Here is a 16,822-nt window from a genome sequence, read left to right on the forward strand (position 1 = left end):
GAATCATCATGTGACCCACGTGGGCAAGGCATATTTGTACCATAGGCAGAATGGTCATAATACTGATGAATGTGCCGACTGGCGAGCCATGCACCAAGATTTGATGGATGATGAGGCCATCCCTAACCCTGATTGCGTCAACGCCTTGCCTTAGCGGGAGTTGGATTCTTGTTAGGTTTTTTATCTGTATTGCAATAGATGTATGAGTTGTGGATCTGTGTTTAATGGAATTTGGGATGCCGTTTGTGTTGATCTTCGGAGCTTATTTTCTTGATATGTAGTTATAATACTGATGTGCGTATGTAGCTTGATACTTAGCCAATTCGTAATAGCATAGATTGCGCGCGAGGACCCTATTGGGTAGCTCATGCCTTTGGTCAATTAGTAATAACATTGGGTTGATTACTTGATTGCCACGAGGCGTTCGAGGAGCCTTGTTTGTTTAGCGAGGACCCTATCGGGTAGCTCGTGGTTTGGGCAATCGGTAATAACATGGGGTTGATTACGCGATTTCTAAGAGGTGTTTGAGGCGTTCGAGGAGCCTTGTTTGTTTAGCGAGGACCCTATCAGGTAGCTCATGGTTTGGGCAATCGGTAATAACATAGGGTTGATTACGCGATTGCTAAGAAGCGTTCGAGGTGTTCGAGAAGCCTTTGTTTGTTAGCGAGGACCTTATCGGGTAGCTTGTGGTTTGGGCAATCGGTAATAACCTGGGGTTGATTACGCGATTGCTAAGAGGCGTTCGAGGTGTTCGAGAAGCCTTTGTTTGTTAGCGAGGACCCTATCGGGTAGCTCGTGGTTTGGGCAATCGGTAATAATATGGGGTTGATTACGTGATTGCTAAGAGGCGTTTGAGAAGCCTTTGTTTGTTAGCGAGGACCCTATCGGGTAGCTCGTGGTTTGGGCAATCGGTAATAACATGGGGTTGATTACGCGATTGCTAACAGGGGTTCGAGGTGTTCGAGAGGCCTTTGTTTGTTAGCGAGGACCCTATCGGGTAGCTCGTGGTTTGGGCAATCGGTAATAACATAGGGTTGATTACGTGATTGCTAAGAGGCGTTCGAGGCGTTCGAGGAGCCTTAAGAAATGCTTGGAGAAAGATATCTGACTTGAATTATCATTGATAAGTTACATGCGCTATTGATAGTATCTTTTCAATATTTAGATGTTCCAACTATTATCGAAAACCATTCCGTCTAACGAGGTGATTCTGTAGGCCCTATTATGGAGGACCGTATCGATCTTGTATGGCCCTTCCCATGTCTGTCCGAGCTTGCCCTTGGTGAGCGGGGATTGAGCGGCGGCTGCATCTCGGAGCATAAGGTCCCCAACTTGGAATGTGCAGGGTCGGACCCGTCTATTGTGGTATCGAGCTAAGCTTTGTTTATGGGCCATGATGTGGAGTAAGGCATTAAGGCGCTCTTCCTCCAGTCGCTCGGTGGCTTCGGCGAGTTCCGCGTTGTTATCAGCTTCCTCGAAAGTGATCTGTCGAGGAGAATGAAGGACGACCTCGGATGGTGCCATTGCTTCTGCCCCATAGGTTAGGAAAAAAGGAGTGCGTCCGGTGCCAGAGTGTGGGGTTGTGCGGTATGACCACAACACTGCTGGGATGTGGTCAAGCCATGCTTGTCCCTGGTCAAAAAGGCGTGCTTTTATTCCTTGCAGGATTGTTCGGTTGCTTACTTCAGTGAGTCTGTTGCTTTGAGGATGCGCCACCGAGGTGTAACGACATTTGATACCCCACTCCACGCAGAACTCGCGGAATTGATTGCAGTCAAATTGTCTCCCGTTATCTGTGATGAAATAATGAGGGACTCCGAATCGGTATATTATTGCTCATTTGAGAAAGCTGATGGCGTTGTCGGCAGTTATCTTGGCGATAACTTCTGCCTCAATCCATTTTGTGAAGTGGTCGACTGCTACCACTACGAAACGCTTTTGTGCTAAGGCTATCGAAAAAGGGCCGAGCAGATTTATACCCCATACGACGAAAGGCCAGGGTGTGACGATGCTTTTGAACGGAGCCGCCGGTGCATGGTGAGTATTTGCGTGTACTTGACATGCCTGACAGTTACGAACTAGTCACATTGCGTCGGAGTCTATGGTCTGCCAATAAAGTCCCTGTAGGCGGGCTTTCTTCGTAATTGACCGAGCACCCTGGTGCGAGCTACATACGCCCTGGTGTATCTCCTTTAGACAGTGATCCCTTTCTTCCTCGGATATGCAACGTAACCAAGGATGTCCGGATGATTTCCGATAAAGGAGGCCATCATGCATCGCGTATCGCCAGGATCGTCGAACTACGAGAGATGCCTGCATCCTATCTTCTGGCAGGGTTCCGTCTTCTAAGTACCTGATTATCTGACTTCTCCAACCGTTTTCCGCTGCATCTACCGTGTCGATCTGCAAAGAGCACTATGCCCGGATGGCCGGGGCCTCAGAGGTTTCAATAAGGGTTTGCGGGTCACTAGACTGCTCACCTGCTGCGAGAGCGACGATGGCGTCTGCCTCTTCATTTTCTTCTCGCGGTACGAGCGTAAGAGTGAAAATGATTCCCTTACTTTTGAGGTCCTCGAGCAGGGACTTGGCGAGCTCCAAGTATTGACACATCGTTGGGTCTTTTGCATTGTAAGTGCCGCTGACATGGCTGACGACGAGTTTGGAGTCTGAATAAATGGTTAGGTGCCCTGTTACCATTGTTCTGGCCAACCAGAGGGCTGCGATCAGAGCCTCATACTCTGCTTGATTGTTCGTGGTTGGGAAATTCAGTCGGATGGCGTAACGTAAGCGGAGGTTATCGGGTCACTAGATGGCGATCCCCGTGCCTGCCCTGCCCGGGCCGCTAGAGCCATCTACGCTTATGGTACATAGATTTCCGTTGATATTTTCTACCTGGGTGGGGTCATTGGTCGACGACCCGGTGAATTCGGTGATGAAATCGGACAACACTTGAGCTTTGATTGCTGTGCGAGGCTCAAAACGTACATAGAACTGAGACAATCGGACTGACCAGTTGGTGATGCGATCGGAGACCTCTGGTCTCTGGACTGCCTTCTTGAGAGGGTAGTTAGTCCTGACGATAACCGTGTGTGCCTGGAAATATGGCCGCAGGCATTCGGATGCTTGTGTGATGGCGAAAAGAGCCTTTTCGACCTCGGAGTACCGTATTTCTGCCCCTTTGAGTACCTTGCTCAAGAAATAAATTGGATACATTTCCGTGCCTCCATCCTGAGTGAGAACTACCGCCACAGTTTCGTCGGCAATGGTGAAGTATAGTTGTATATCTCGTCCCTGCTTTGGTACTAATAGTAGGGGTGGCGTGACGAGGAAAGTTTTGATGGCATTGAACGCCGCCTGACAGTCCGTAGACCATTTGAAGGGATGATCCTTTTTTATTGCCTAGTAAAAAGGGAGACAACGCTGTGCTGAACATGAGATGAATCGTCCCAAGGCGATTACCCTTCCGTTGAGTCTTTGAACCCCCTGTAAGTTGTGTGGAGCTTTCATTTCTAATTGCCTCGATCTTCGCGGGATTAGGCTCGATACCCTTCTCCGAGACCACGCAACCAAGGAACTTGCCACTACGAATGCCGAAAAAACATTTCTCCGGGTTTAGCTTAAGGTTGTAATCCCGAAAAATTTTAAATACCTCCGCTAAGTCGCGCGGGTGGTCGCTCTCATTAGTGCTTAGGACGACCATGTCGTCAATGTACACTTGTACCATCTTGCCGATGAGGTGAGTGAACATTTTGTCTATTAGGCGCTGATATGTAGCTCCTGCATTCTTCAAACCGAAGGGCATTACGTTGTAGCAATACGTCCCTTCATGCGTTATGAATGAGGTCTTTTCGGCCTCGGCCGGGTCTAGAGGAATTTGGTGAAAACCAGTAATGGCATCAAACTGGGACATGATTTTGCGACCGGTTGTCTGGTCTAGAAGCTGATCTATGTTAGGCAGCGGGTAGGAATCCTTGGGGAATGCTTTATTAACGTCCATAAAGTCTACACACATGCGGTACTTTTCGTTGGCTTTCTTGACAAGTACAACATTAGAAAGCCAATCGGGATAGTGGACCTCACGAATAAATTTTACAGCTAACAGTTTCTCGATCTCTGCTTTGACAGCTGCCTGTTTGTCCTTCGTTTGTACCTGCTTCTTCTGCTTTAGAGGTTTGACGGAAGGGTCGATGTTCAATCTGTGGGTCGCTTGCTCGGGTGAGACGCCTGTGATATCTTCGGTGCACCAAGCGAATATGTCCGAATGCTCGGTCAGGACGGCTTTTATTTCATCGGCCAGAGGAGGCGGAAGCTTGGTCCTAATCTTCAGTGTATTGTTCTCCCCGACGGGGCAGTCGCTGACTGGTTCAATTGGCATGGGATTGTACCCCCTTATATCTATCAGACCATCTTCAAGATAGATTGCCGTCCGAGATTGAGTCGCCTCCCATTGTAGTTTCTTGGCTAAGATGCGGTCTCCTTGGATGGTGATTTTACCGCCCCGACGCGGTAGAGTCATGCATAGGTCAGAGATGTCCACTGTAGCTTTGAGGCTAGCCAGCAGAGGTCTTCCGATAATGGCGTTATAGGCCAAGGGGATGTCCACCACCACCTATTCGGCGGTGTCCTCTACTTGCTCGTCACTCTCGGTGAGGATTGTTGGCAGAGAGATCACTCCCCTCACAGGGACTTCTATTTCTGACAAGCCAACCAGGGGAAAGGTTCCGACACGGAGGGCCGTGTGAGTATTCTTCATGGCGCGGAGCGCTCTCCAGGTAAGCAGGTTTACCGAGCTCCCCATGTCCACTAGTACCCGGTGCATCTTAAAACCGGCGATGTTAATGGTGACTACGAGAGCCTCCGAATGGCTGATCCGGAGTGGTGGCTGTAGCGTCATGGTCTGATCAGCTGCTTTTCTTTTACGAGAGCTCTCCGGATGCGAACAGAGTGTCAGCGCTCCCTCTCTTATGACATGGATCTCACCGTGGAACCTTGGTCGCTTTCCCTCATCTGTTCGGCTGTTGTCATGCTGCTTCGGGCTTTGTTCTCTCTGCCTAATGGTTCTTGGCGGGGCACCTTGTTCTGTGATCCGCTCGATTTCTTTCTGTAGTTGATAGCAATTCTCCGTGGAGTGTCCGGAGGATTTGTGGTACTTGCAGTATTCCTTCTCGACGCGGGTCTTCCCTTTGTCCGCCGGCGGAGTCAGGTGTGTGTATCGGTGAGCCTGGTTCTGAGTGGCATAGTGTACTTCCTTTCCATAGGATCGGTCCCCCCTACGCTCCAGGTTTGCCAGCTCGAGTCGCGTCGGGAAAGGTATGGGGCCCTACCTGCGTGCCCGGCCTCCATCTCGTGCTTCTCCGGTTGGCCTGCTCTTTTCTTCCTTCCGTGCATCTCCTCTGGCCTTGTCCCTTTCCGATTCTTCGTACCCTGTTGGTCGATCACAGTCGTCATATCGGACGAAGGTCTGTGCCATGGTCATGAGCTCCTCGAAAGATCGCGGCATCTTCCTGAAGCACTTTTGCTTTAGGGACTCGCATGAGGTTCCTTTTGCTAGGGCGTCGTGAGCTACCTCCAGGTTGAGGCCCTTGACCTGAGAGGCCATGTGGTGGAACCTGGACAGGAAATTGCGCAGTGGCTCGGTTGCCCGCTGTTTGAGCCCGTTGAGGTCCGAGTTGATCTTTCGTACCTTTACTGCTGCGGCGAATCTAGAGAGGAAGAGATCCTTTAATAAATCAAAGGAGTCGATGGACTCGGGGGCCAGTCCTCGATACCACTCATGTACACTTGCGAAAAGTGTAGTGGGGAAAACCTTGCACATGATGTCTTCGTCTTTGGAGTAGAGGTTGATGGTGCTCATAAAGAAGAAGCTACGTGGTCGTTCGGATCCTCGGTTCCCAAATATTGGGATAGTCGCGGGGCCTTCCAGTCGCGTGGGAACCTTGTTTCAATAATCCTGTGCACCAGTGGAGTTTTGTTGGAGGTGATGCTTCCCCCCATTACCCCTCCGAGCGCCCTTTTGTCCAGAAATCTCTGGATTTTTTGTTCCAGTAGGTCCTCGTCACCAATGGCCGCCGGAACTCCGGACGCCGCACCCCTAGCTCCCCGCGCAGTCGCGATGGGCTCGGGCTGCCTCTCAAGGATCGCCTCTGGGACCATAGATCTGCTCGCGATGGGGCTCGTTTGCAGCGGCATTGCGGTCTCCTTGAGATATTGCCAGATCTTAGCGTTCTCCTCCTACAGGTTTTGTTGCTGCTCCATAACTTTCATCTGAGCCGCCGTGTGAATGGCCTGGGTCGTCTGAAAACCCCGTATGGTGCTGAGGAGTTGTGCCGTGTTGTACGCTCCTTCCTCTTCGGGATCACCTCCTCCATCAGCGGGGCCAGGTTCCTAGGCGAAATTGGGGTAGACAACGCCGAACGTGCTTCGCCGGTTATGGAACTGGTCGCTGCTGCACTCAGTACTCCGGCAGGTGTGAGCTCAGTTGGTGTCTGCATCTTGCTGAACAGTTTGAAAAAATCACTTATAGTCCACGTTCACCGCACCAAATAATTGGAGAAGGTGCTACAGTGATTCGATTAGCCTTTGAGTGTCCTCGCGTCTCATGGTTATCGCCCCTGTGTAGGGAGCGGTCCCTACGGATACTCCGACGATCAAGACAGTTAGATATCCAAAGAGACTTATCTAAGGAACTATTCGAAGAGAGATGGGTTTACCCGATAGTGTAGTTAAGAGTAAGCCGAAAAGATCAGATCCCCCTCTTCTCCCTGTCGTGGGTATTTATAGATGGCTTCATGGGCCCAGCTTCATGGGCCATTGGGCCCTTCTTTTGGGCCTAAATCACATTCCGCATCATAATATTTTTCTAAATTCAAAATTATTGCCATATAACTTCTAAAAAAAATTTGCCATACACTCTCTGTTGGACACAATCAATTCAAAATAGGCTCCCACTCGTTTCCCTTATTTATATTTGGCCAGAGACTCTCTAACCTTCTCTCTGCTAAACATTCTCTTACTCTCTTTAACCTTCTCTCTGCTCAACGATTCATATAGGCAATCCAACTCCGTCCTCGCCCTCTTGCTCCCGGGGGTTGTCTATCCGTGAAGATTGCTGGAGTGAGAAAGATAGCTTCACTCTCATTGAAGTTTGGGGCCGCCGAAATTTGGAGCTCAATGTTGGCCTTCTTCGAGAGAAGGACTGGAATAAGTTGCTCGAGAAGTAAATTGTAGACATAGAACACAGAAAACAATCAACCAGTGTAAGAATAGAATCGACACACTTAAAAAAAATACAAGATAGAGAAATCTAAAGTTGAGTCCTCTAAAGGAACGTCGACCTGGGTTTATTATCAGGCGTTGGATTCTTTTATTCGACCTAAGGTTTCTAATAGGACACAAGCTATCGGAAACCTTAGGTCGAATAAACGAATCCAACGTCTGATAATAAACCCAGATCGATGTTCCATTAGAGGACTCAACTTTAGATTTCTCTATCTTGTATTTTTTTTAAGCGTGTCGATTCTATTCTTACACTAGGTGATTGTTTTCTGGGTTCTATGTTTACAATTTAATATCAATTCTTACACTAGGTGATTGTACTCTCTAACCTTCTATTCTTACACTAGGTGCCATATTAAAAAAGAGATTAATATCAATTCAAAAGATATGATTGATGTTAACATATATTAGTGGTGTTTTTTTATTAGTCGTGTGTATTACAAGGATAGAAAACAATCATCTCTCATTCGAGCAGCGTAAACAAAAATAGAAAACACTGATATGAAAAACAAGGATTTAGTATAAATTATTTTTTGATCTTATTTTCAAGGATATAGTATAAAATTATTTTGTGATTTAATAGAGTATTTACTATCAAAATGTCTAATACGTTTCCCTCACTCACTTTCTCGTATTTATTAACCAAAGGGTCAACGTATAAAAATACTTCTAAAGTTTGGGACCAGGAGCAATTTTACCTCTAACGTCTAAAATAACACAATTTTACTCCTAACGTTGGAAGTCAAGAACAATTTGACTCCTAACATTGATAAATTGGGTCAATTTCAAACACTATTATAAAACACAGATATTTTTATTCCTTATTTTGCACCAATTGCATAACAATTCGTTCTAAAAAAAGATTTCATATTTTTTATAAATCCGTACAAAAAGACAATATATATTTTTTATTTTCTTCACATCTGAACATATGTTTGTGATTTGTTACTAATAAAATGACAATGTGTGAAGTGTAGATGACAAGATTCATGACCGAACAGACAATTTGATGAATTATTTCTCAAATTGACCCAATTAATCACCATTAGGGATAAAATTGCTCTTAGCTTCCAACGTTAGGAGTAAAATTGCACTATTTTAGACGTTAGAGGGTAAAATTACTCATGACCTAAATTGTGGTATTTTTGCACCTTACCCATAATCAAAATATAACTATAGACAATAGAGAATGATTTTTTTCATATAACATGGGATAGAATATGAGTTTATACATCGTATACTACCAAACATTGTTGATCAAGAAAAAATGTTATTGCTTCAAGTCCTACATATTATTTGTTTCTCTACATCTTTAAACTTTATTTTGTTTCTTCAAAACGTACTCATTCTTTTTTATTTCTCCGACTCTTTAATCTCTATTTTGTTTTTTTTACGGCTTATGCTTGCTTAACTTATACTAAAATGAAAGTTTTTGAGTCTAGATTACGTCTAGCTCAAAGATTAGGAAGACTTGAGATATCACCAATACTTATTATTTCCATACAACACGCTATAGACGCTTCCATTGAAAGCTCAATTGAGTAAATTACCCCGTACCATAGCCATCACAACAATATACAATTATCCTTTTTGTTAGGGATTATTGCCAGTTAATCAACTGTAGCGCAGCGGAATTGCGGTTTAAAATTTATTTCTAATCCCTTTGAGTTTGATCTTTGTCCGTTAAACATTGATTGAATAAAACCTTTTGATCCGTTTAAGGATATAAACATACCCAGACTGTCTCTTCTAGAGACGGCTGAAGAATCCACAAGGTAGTAAGATCTTCGTAGTCAGGTGCACGAACAGCTATTGAGCCAGAACCGGTGCTAGCCGAAGAACGGATGAAGAACAAGAGAGATTGTGATATTAGCCAAAGAAAATCCCACTTTGTCAAATCCAATTCCTTGTTTCTGCGGAATTTCTAATTGGAATTAAGTGGGTGGTGGCCGAATGTGATGTATGTTAATTAGGGTTTTAGTGTTTTAATTTATATATATAGTGTATTCCTAAACCTAATTGGTTTAGGGTTAATTGGTTAATTACAAAACTAATCCAAAAAGAATTCCTTTTCCAAAAAGACTGCAAACCTAGCCACGAATGTTTTATTCTCGGCTGGGTTGTAGAAGTAATAACCCTTAGTTTCCTTAGGGTAACCCACGAACTGGCATTTAACAGATCTAGACTCTAGTTTGCCATATATCAATTTCTTGACATGTGCATCACAGCCCCAAATCTTCATGAAGGAAACGTTGGCCTTTCGGCCCGTCCATAATTCATATGGTGTTCCTTCAACTGCCTTGCTCGGTGTATTGTTAATTATATGAGCAGCAGTTTCCAAAGCAAATCCCCAAAAGGAGATAGGGAGAGAAGCTTGACTCATCATTGAGCGGACCATGTCGAGCAGGGTCCTATTCCTCCTTTCTGACACTCCATTCCATTGGGGTGTACCAGGAGGGGTGAGTTGGGAAACAATCCCACACTCTCTCAAGAATGAGGCAAACTCTTGGCTAGTATTCGCCCCCTCTATCAGACCGGAGCACTTTTACTTTCTTGCCAAGTTGATTTTCTACTTCATTTTTAAAATCTTTGAATCTCAAAAGAGTTTCAGATTTATGTTTCATCAGATACACATACCCGTATCGGCTATAGTCATCTGTGAAGGTAACAAAGTACAGAAAACCAAATCTAGCACTGGTGCTCAATGGACCGCATACATCTGAGTGTATCAGCTCCAATAGCTCTGTGGCCCTTACACCAGTTTTGGTGAAAGGCGCCTTTGTCATCTTCCCTCTTAAACAAGATTCACACGTGTCATAAGACTGCATGTCAAATGACCCTAGCGCTCCACTAGAGTGAAGCCTAGTTATGCGTTTCTCATTTATGTGGCCAATACGACAGTGCCAGATATATGTAGGATTCAGTTCATTAGTCTTAATCCTTTTAGCATTTATGTTATAGATCGATTCACTACGTTTTAGATCAAGGATATACAAACCATTTTCTAGAAATGCGGTTCCATAAACAATATTGCCACGATGTATAGAAATCCTACCACGTCCAATATTAAAATTAAAACCGGAAACATCCAACATAGAAACTAAGATAATGTTCCTGCGCATTGCAGGTACAAAACAACAATCTCTGAGTTCTAAAACTAAACCAGTAGGCATCTCTAAAGTGTAATCTCCGATCTCCAAGGCCTATACACGAGCACCATTGCCGACTCGAAGATCCACTTCACCAGATCCTAACAACCTCCTATTTCTCAGTCCCTGCACATTTGAGCAAATGTGAGTACCACATCCAGTGTCTAAAACCCAAGATGTAGAAATAGCCAGATTTATCTCAACAACATAAACGCTAGAACCAGAAGCTTTAGCCTTCTGTTTCTCCCTTAGCTTTGGACATACGTTCTTCCAGTGTCCCTTCTCATTACACTCGTGACAGATATCATCTGTCGAGGCCAACCTACCTTTAGGAGATGCCACCTTCCTTGTCTTTGACTTGGCCTTTTGGGCGTTCGCCTTGGACTTGGACTTGGCCTTTCCCTTAGGTGTGTTCCCTTTATTGGCTGGTAAGGTAGCAGTCAGTACAGATTCCTCCCACTCGTGTCTATAAACCTTTTGTGAGTTTATAGGACAGTCAAGGAAATCAGTCCCTGAAAGTTTTTCCTTTTCCAGGAGTGGTCTGAGTGAGTTGTTGCTTGTTGCAGTCATTATTTCTTTTTATGTAACTTGGTGATTTTTATCTACGTGGAAAAATTACATTAGAGTTAGAATAAAGGGCTTAAGCTAAAGATCAAATTAATAATCCATTTTAATTCGTCATTGGTGATATTTATTTGGCTATCTTGACCAAGATCCACAATCCATCAACAATCGACCGAGCTAGGGCTCCACCACCGACCATTGACGATTTGGTAGGATAAACTATCCAATCCTCCATGAGGACTCTTGGTTTGATGGGCTTTGTGACACTTAGCCCATCTGTGCTTAGGGCCCGCTCTGAGCTAATGCTACCCACGTTGAGTCCAACCACCATACACGTGTTAGCCATACCAAAGTATCCTAACCCTCGACGGCCCACTAATTACTACAGCATACCTGCTAGGGCACGTCATACACTGTAGCACTACCTAGGAGGAAGAGGTGTGAATCTGGAAAGCACTTTTAAACGACTCAATATTTCATTATCCGGATTAATTAAGTGATACGGCTTTAACATATAATTATCGCGGGTGATGATCTGGTGATCGTTGCTACTTATATTTCATGTTATAATAAGCAATTGTATAATCAAAATAAATATAGAGACTCTATGGGCCTTATAATACATCCTAGTGAAACTAGATAAACTATCTAATCTTCACGGGCTTGCTTCAAGTCTCCTTGGGCTCCCACCATGGGCTTGGACCATCTGGGCTTCTTCACGACCAATTACAATTATGAACAGAACCTATTCTAAAATTACATTAATGAAAGAATGGCACGCAGGCCATATTTCCCAAAATAAATTAAATTACAAACCGACTTTAATTTAGGGCCCATAGAACTCTATAACACATCGCTGCATGGTAAGACATATAAATATAATGCATGATCATGGCATTCCAAAATCATCTAATAAAGTTAAGCCGAGTTACTTAGGGTGAAATCACCAATTTTACCATATGTGACTAAGGCCCATAAAGGCCCAAACGGTTAACATCCATTTGTATGCAAAATTACAATTTCGCTCCCACTGAATTTTAGGGTCGTCACATATCTAAAATTTAGCCCTCCCAATTTAAACCGGTGTCACGGTCTATTGGGCCAATTTCACAAATTAACCATATTCAAATTTATACAAATTATCAATTCGATTAAAATTAAATATGCATGCCAATCAAAAACATTTTAATACCAATTAGTTTTTATTAAAACATGTTTAATAAATTAAACGGTATTAGGGCTCTGATTTTATTAAAATTACCCGAGAAAAATTTAAAACCAAAATCAGTCCCGTCTAATCCAAAATTAACAAATTCTGAATTTTTAACGGACCCGGGACAGCGACGGGGCTGCTGTCCGCGGACAGCAGCCCCGTGGCTACTGTCTGGCGGACAGCAATAGTGCTGCTGTCCGCCCAACAGCAGCCGCGGGGCTGCTGTTCGCGGACAGCAGTCCCGCGACTGCTATTTCGTGTTCGAAACTATTTTTTTATACTGTATAAATAAAACTGCTGCTGTATTTTTTTTTTAAATTTATTATTCTAAAAAATAATTTCAGAACCAAACACAACAAAATACAGCCAGAAATAAAATTGAAAACTTCCTAGAACAATTTCTACACGAGGAATTAATAGGAAATTTCAAAAACTTGATTTGGAAAAATAATAAAACCAAATCATATTAATTTTTCAATCAATCAAAACGGACTAAACCATGTCTCTGATACCACTGTTAGGGATTATTGCCAGTTAATCAACTGTAGCGCAGCGGAATTGCCGTTTAAAATTTATTTCTAATCCCTTTGAGTTTGATCTTTGTCCGTTAACCATTGATTGAATAAAACCTTTTGATCCGTTTAAGGATATAAACATACCGAGACTGTCTCTTTTAGAGACGGCTGAAGAATCCACAAGGTAGTAAGATCTCCGTAGTCAGGTGCACGAACAGCTATTGAGCCAGAACCGGTGCTAGCCGAAGAACGGATGAAGAACAGGAGAGATTGTGATATTAGCCAAAGAAAATCCCACTTTGTCAAATCCAATTCCTTGTTTCTGCGGAATTTCTAATTGGAATTAAGTGGGTGGTGGCCGAATGTGATGTATGTTAATTAGGGTTTTAGTGTTTTAATTTATATATATAGTGTATTCCTAAACCTAATTGGTTTAGGGTTAATTGGTTAATTACAAAACTAATTCAATCCTAATTACATAAATAAATATCAATAGTATTTATTCTATGCAATTAATTATGATTAGATTAAATTTAATTACCCCAATTAAACAAACAACACTAATTAATAAATTAACGTATTAGTTTAATTAATTATTCACCGAACGCAATTTCATTAATTTACAAATTAATTAATTACATCCCGTAAACTAATTAATCAATTAAATACTCAACACTTAAGACCATTAATCAATTACCTTGATACAAAGTATCAATTAATCAATTAATTAACCACCAATTAATTACCTTGATATTTTACTATCAATTAATTAATTTCATCTCTCCAATGTACCGTTCTATAAGTTCTAACTCAGATGTTCGATGTGCACGATCCTATGGGACTGTTCTTAGCTAGCAGTGAGCTCACGGCCCACAGACAGTAAGTGGGTTCTAGCAAACCATTACTGCCCCTAACCAAGACAGAGTTTCAGCAGTCTAAAGATGCACAGACCCTGTAGTTATCTCTTAACTTCTTTTACCATTTGATATCGATATTATAAACTAGAGGCATGGCGGCTGTCATCCTCTCTGATGTTTATGATATTTCTTGATCTTAAGTAGATTAATGAATCCGATAAGTAAACTACTTATCAGGGTGTGGCCACACACTTATCAATCTCACTTATCAAGTGGCCTGTGATATCATCTCACTGTTACATGAGTGGTAATTCCATCACTTCAATATCAATACCAACATGTTCACCTATTCACCCAATCATACCCGTATTTAGCATCCTGTTACAGACCTGTTAGGCGTATGTCAAAGTGAACCGGATCCCATATTGATATTATAATGAAATCTGGTCTGAAGATAGTTAGAGACCTACTTAAGAAAAACTAATGACACAACCACCATGTAGTTTTCTCGGGCGGATCGATCCAGTCACATGTATACAACATGTACCCATATTCACAACTGACTTATCAAGTGCTATGGCTAGTATCAATTACCACTCCAAAGAAGCAGCGACTCCCCACACGGTTTCAATCTTTCAGTTAAACGACTAGGCCTGTCATGCTGCCATATTAAAAAAAGAGATTAATATCAATTCAAGGGATATGATTGATGTTAAGAAATAAACATGCATAAATGGTCTTTTTTATAGGTCGTGTGTATTACATGGAAGTATAAAATTTCTCCCAAATAAAAACTAATCATCTCTCATTCGAGCCTCGTAAACAAAAATAGAAAACACTAATATGAAAAACAAGGATTTAGTATAAATTATGTTGTGATCTTATTTTCAAGGATATAGTATAAAATTATTTTGTGATTTAATAGAGTATTATTTTTTGACTTTAGTTAAAACTTATATTTACTGTCAAAATGTCTAATATGATTCCCTCACCCACTTTCTCATATTTATTAACCAAAGGGTCAATGTACAAAAATACCCCTAACGTTTTGAGCCATGAGCAATTTTACCCCTAACATTTAAAATAGTACAATTTTACCCCTAACGTTAGAAGCCAATAACAATTTGACCCCTAACATTGATAAATTGGGTCAATTTCGAACACTATTATAAAACACAGATATAAAACAATTTGACCCCTAAAATGACAACGTGTGAAGTGTAGATGAGAAGATTCATGACTGAGTAGACAGTTTGATGAATTATTTCTCAAATTGATCCAATTTATCAACATTAGGGATAAAATTGCTCTTAGCTTCCAACGTTAGGAGTAAAATTGCACTATTTTAGACGTTATCAGCACATCTCTCTTTAGAGATGTAGCGATGCTATCAACATACTCAACCACCTTCAGCACATTCGCCGTCATTTTCATCTCCACCAGGCAAGACCCAAGATCGGCCGCAAGATAGTTCCAATTAACCGAATGCAGAAACTCCAGATCGGTAAGGGAGATCTTAAAGAATCACTATCTCCACTCTGATAATTTGTCTGACAGGGCACCAAAAACATTAAACTTGGGGTGAGCAAAGGTAATGTGCTAAGACTTGTCCCATTTGGTTGGTTTGAAAACTTCCTAAACACCAGATCGGTCACTCTCATACCCGTTTTCCAACAAAGAGAATAGGACCCCACCATCATCCTCTATCCACTCGATTAGATCTATCCGAGCAGATGTCAAATTCCATTAAAACTTCGACAAAGAAAGGCAGTAGAGGAAGGAACATCTCGGTCTCAAAATGCTCCTCATAGATAATCATCTCATTTGCATTCACTAGGTCATTATCCCTTGCAGCCTGAGGAAGAGCGGACAATTTGTATGGCCTCCCAATCCGATAGGCGGTAGGAAGGGGTTCCTTTTTACTAATGGTGGTTTTCTCTTTCCAGGTTTCTTGGCCACCATTATGGTCACCCTCCAACACAACCTCTCCAACCTTGACCTCTTTCATTTTCCTATGACTCACTCTATTTAGTATCAATAAAGATCAAATCCTTGAGGACACCACCTAGTAGTCATATCTTCTTCCCACTAGGTTCACCAGACATACACGTGCAGGAGACAACCAAGCGCCATCCACCCAAAAGCACGCGAAAAACCTCAAAATTTAAGAAAGAAAATGAGAGGGGACTGACCTCACTTTTCTGTCGATCACTTACTGCAAACAAAGAAGATGGCCCTACTTTGACCAAAGGACGCTTACCACGAACGAAGTTGCAAGGGTTTGGTTTTCCCTATGCTATTTTTGGCCTTTCTTGCTTTCAAGTAAAACTCAAAAATGGCGAAAATTTGTTTCGAGAAAAATTCAATCCTTCTTATAAGCAAAAAGGCATGAAGCTCAACGGTCATGCTATTTATTACTTAGAACAGTAACCTCAACCCACATGTCACTCTAACCCAATATTTTAATATGCCTCCTAATGGTGCATGTTTTTTTTAGAACACGCATCAACTACCAGTCACAATCACCAACCGTCTCAGAGTGACATGTGGTGCTCACACAAACCAGTAATAACCTACCACTGCACTAAAAGTACTAGATAGAACATCAACCACTACACTCCACCTTCCCTCTCCTGACCGCCCATCGAAATGGTTTGCTCATATTAAGAGGAGACTAATTGATGAAGAATATGAGTTCATGGGCCAACTAGTCAAGAACCTAAGGGAATTGAAGACATTATACCAGATGTCCAACTTCTATAAATAGAAAGGCTCAGTAATGATAAAACGGGCTTGGATTTACTCTCTCTATAAATATAACTCTATTATTATCTTGGTAAATTGGCCCGAAGAAGAGCCGGAATAGCCAAAAGAGGTAAATTCCCTTGGTAAGTGAGGTTTGGAAAATCCGTCAATTCACCACGTGCTCCCATAACAATCCCGGTAATAAAATTACCCATAGGCACTGGCCTAGTGTGGGATGCGGCGGCACGGTGTAAATTGTCGAATAGCATGCCAATACTATCAATTTGAAGACCTTTAAAAATACAATCTAGCATGAACAAATCCCTAAGTTGAATTTTATAACTCTCAACCCTCCCAAAAAAGGAGAAAGATAAAAACTTGTGAAAGTAAAATACACAATTATCCCTAATCCACTTGCTAGATGTATTGTTGGGATAAAAAGTATCATGGTTAGATAAAGAATGCCAAACCGTATGTGTATCAAAGGTTTTCGATTTTGGAATA

This window comes from Euphorbia lathyris, chromosome 5 (genome assembly GCF_963576675.1).
Source record: "Euphorbia lathyris chromosome 5, ddEupLath1.1, whole genome shotgun sequence".
Lineage (NCBI taxonomy): Eukaryota > Viridiplantae > Streptophyta > Magnoliopsida > Malpighiales > Euphorbiaceae > Euphorbia > Euphorbia lathyris.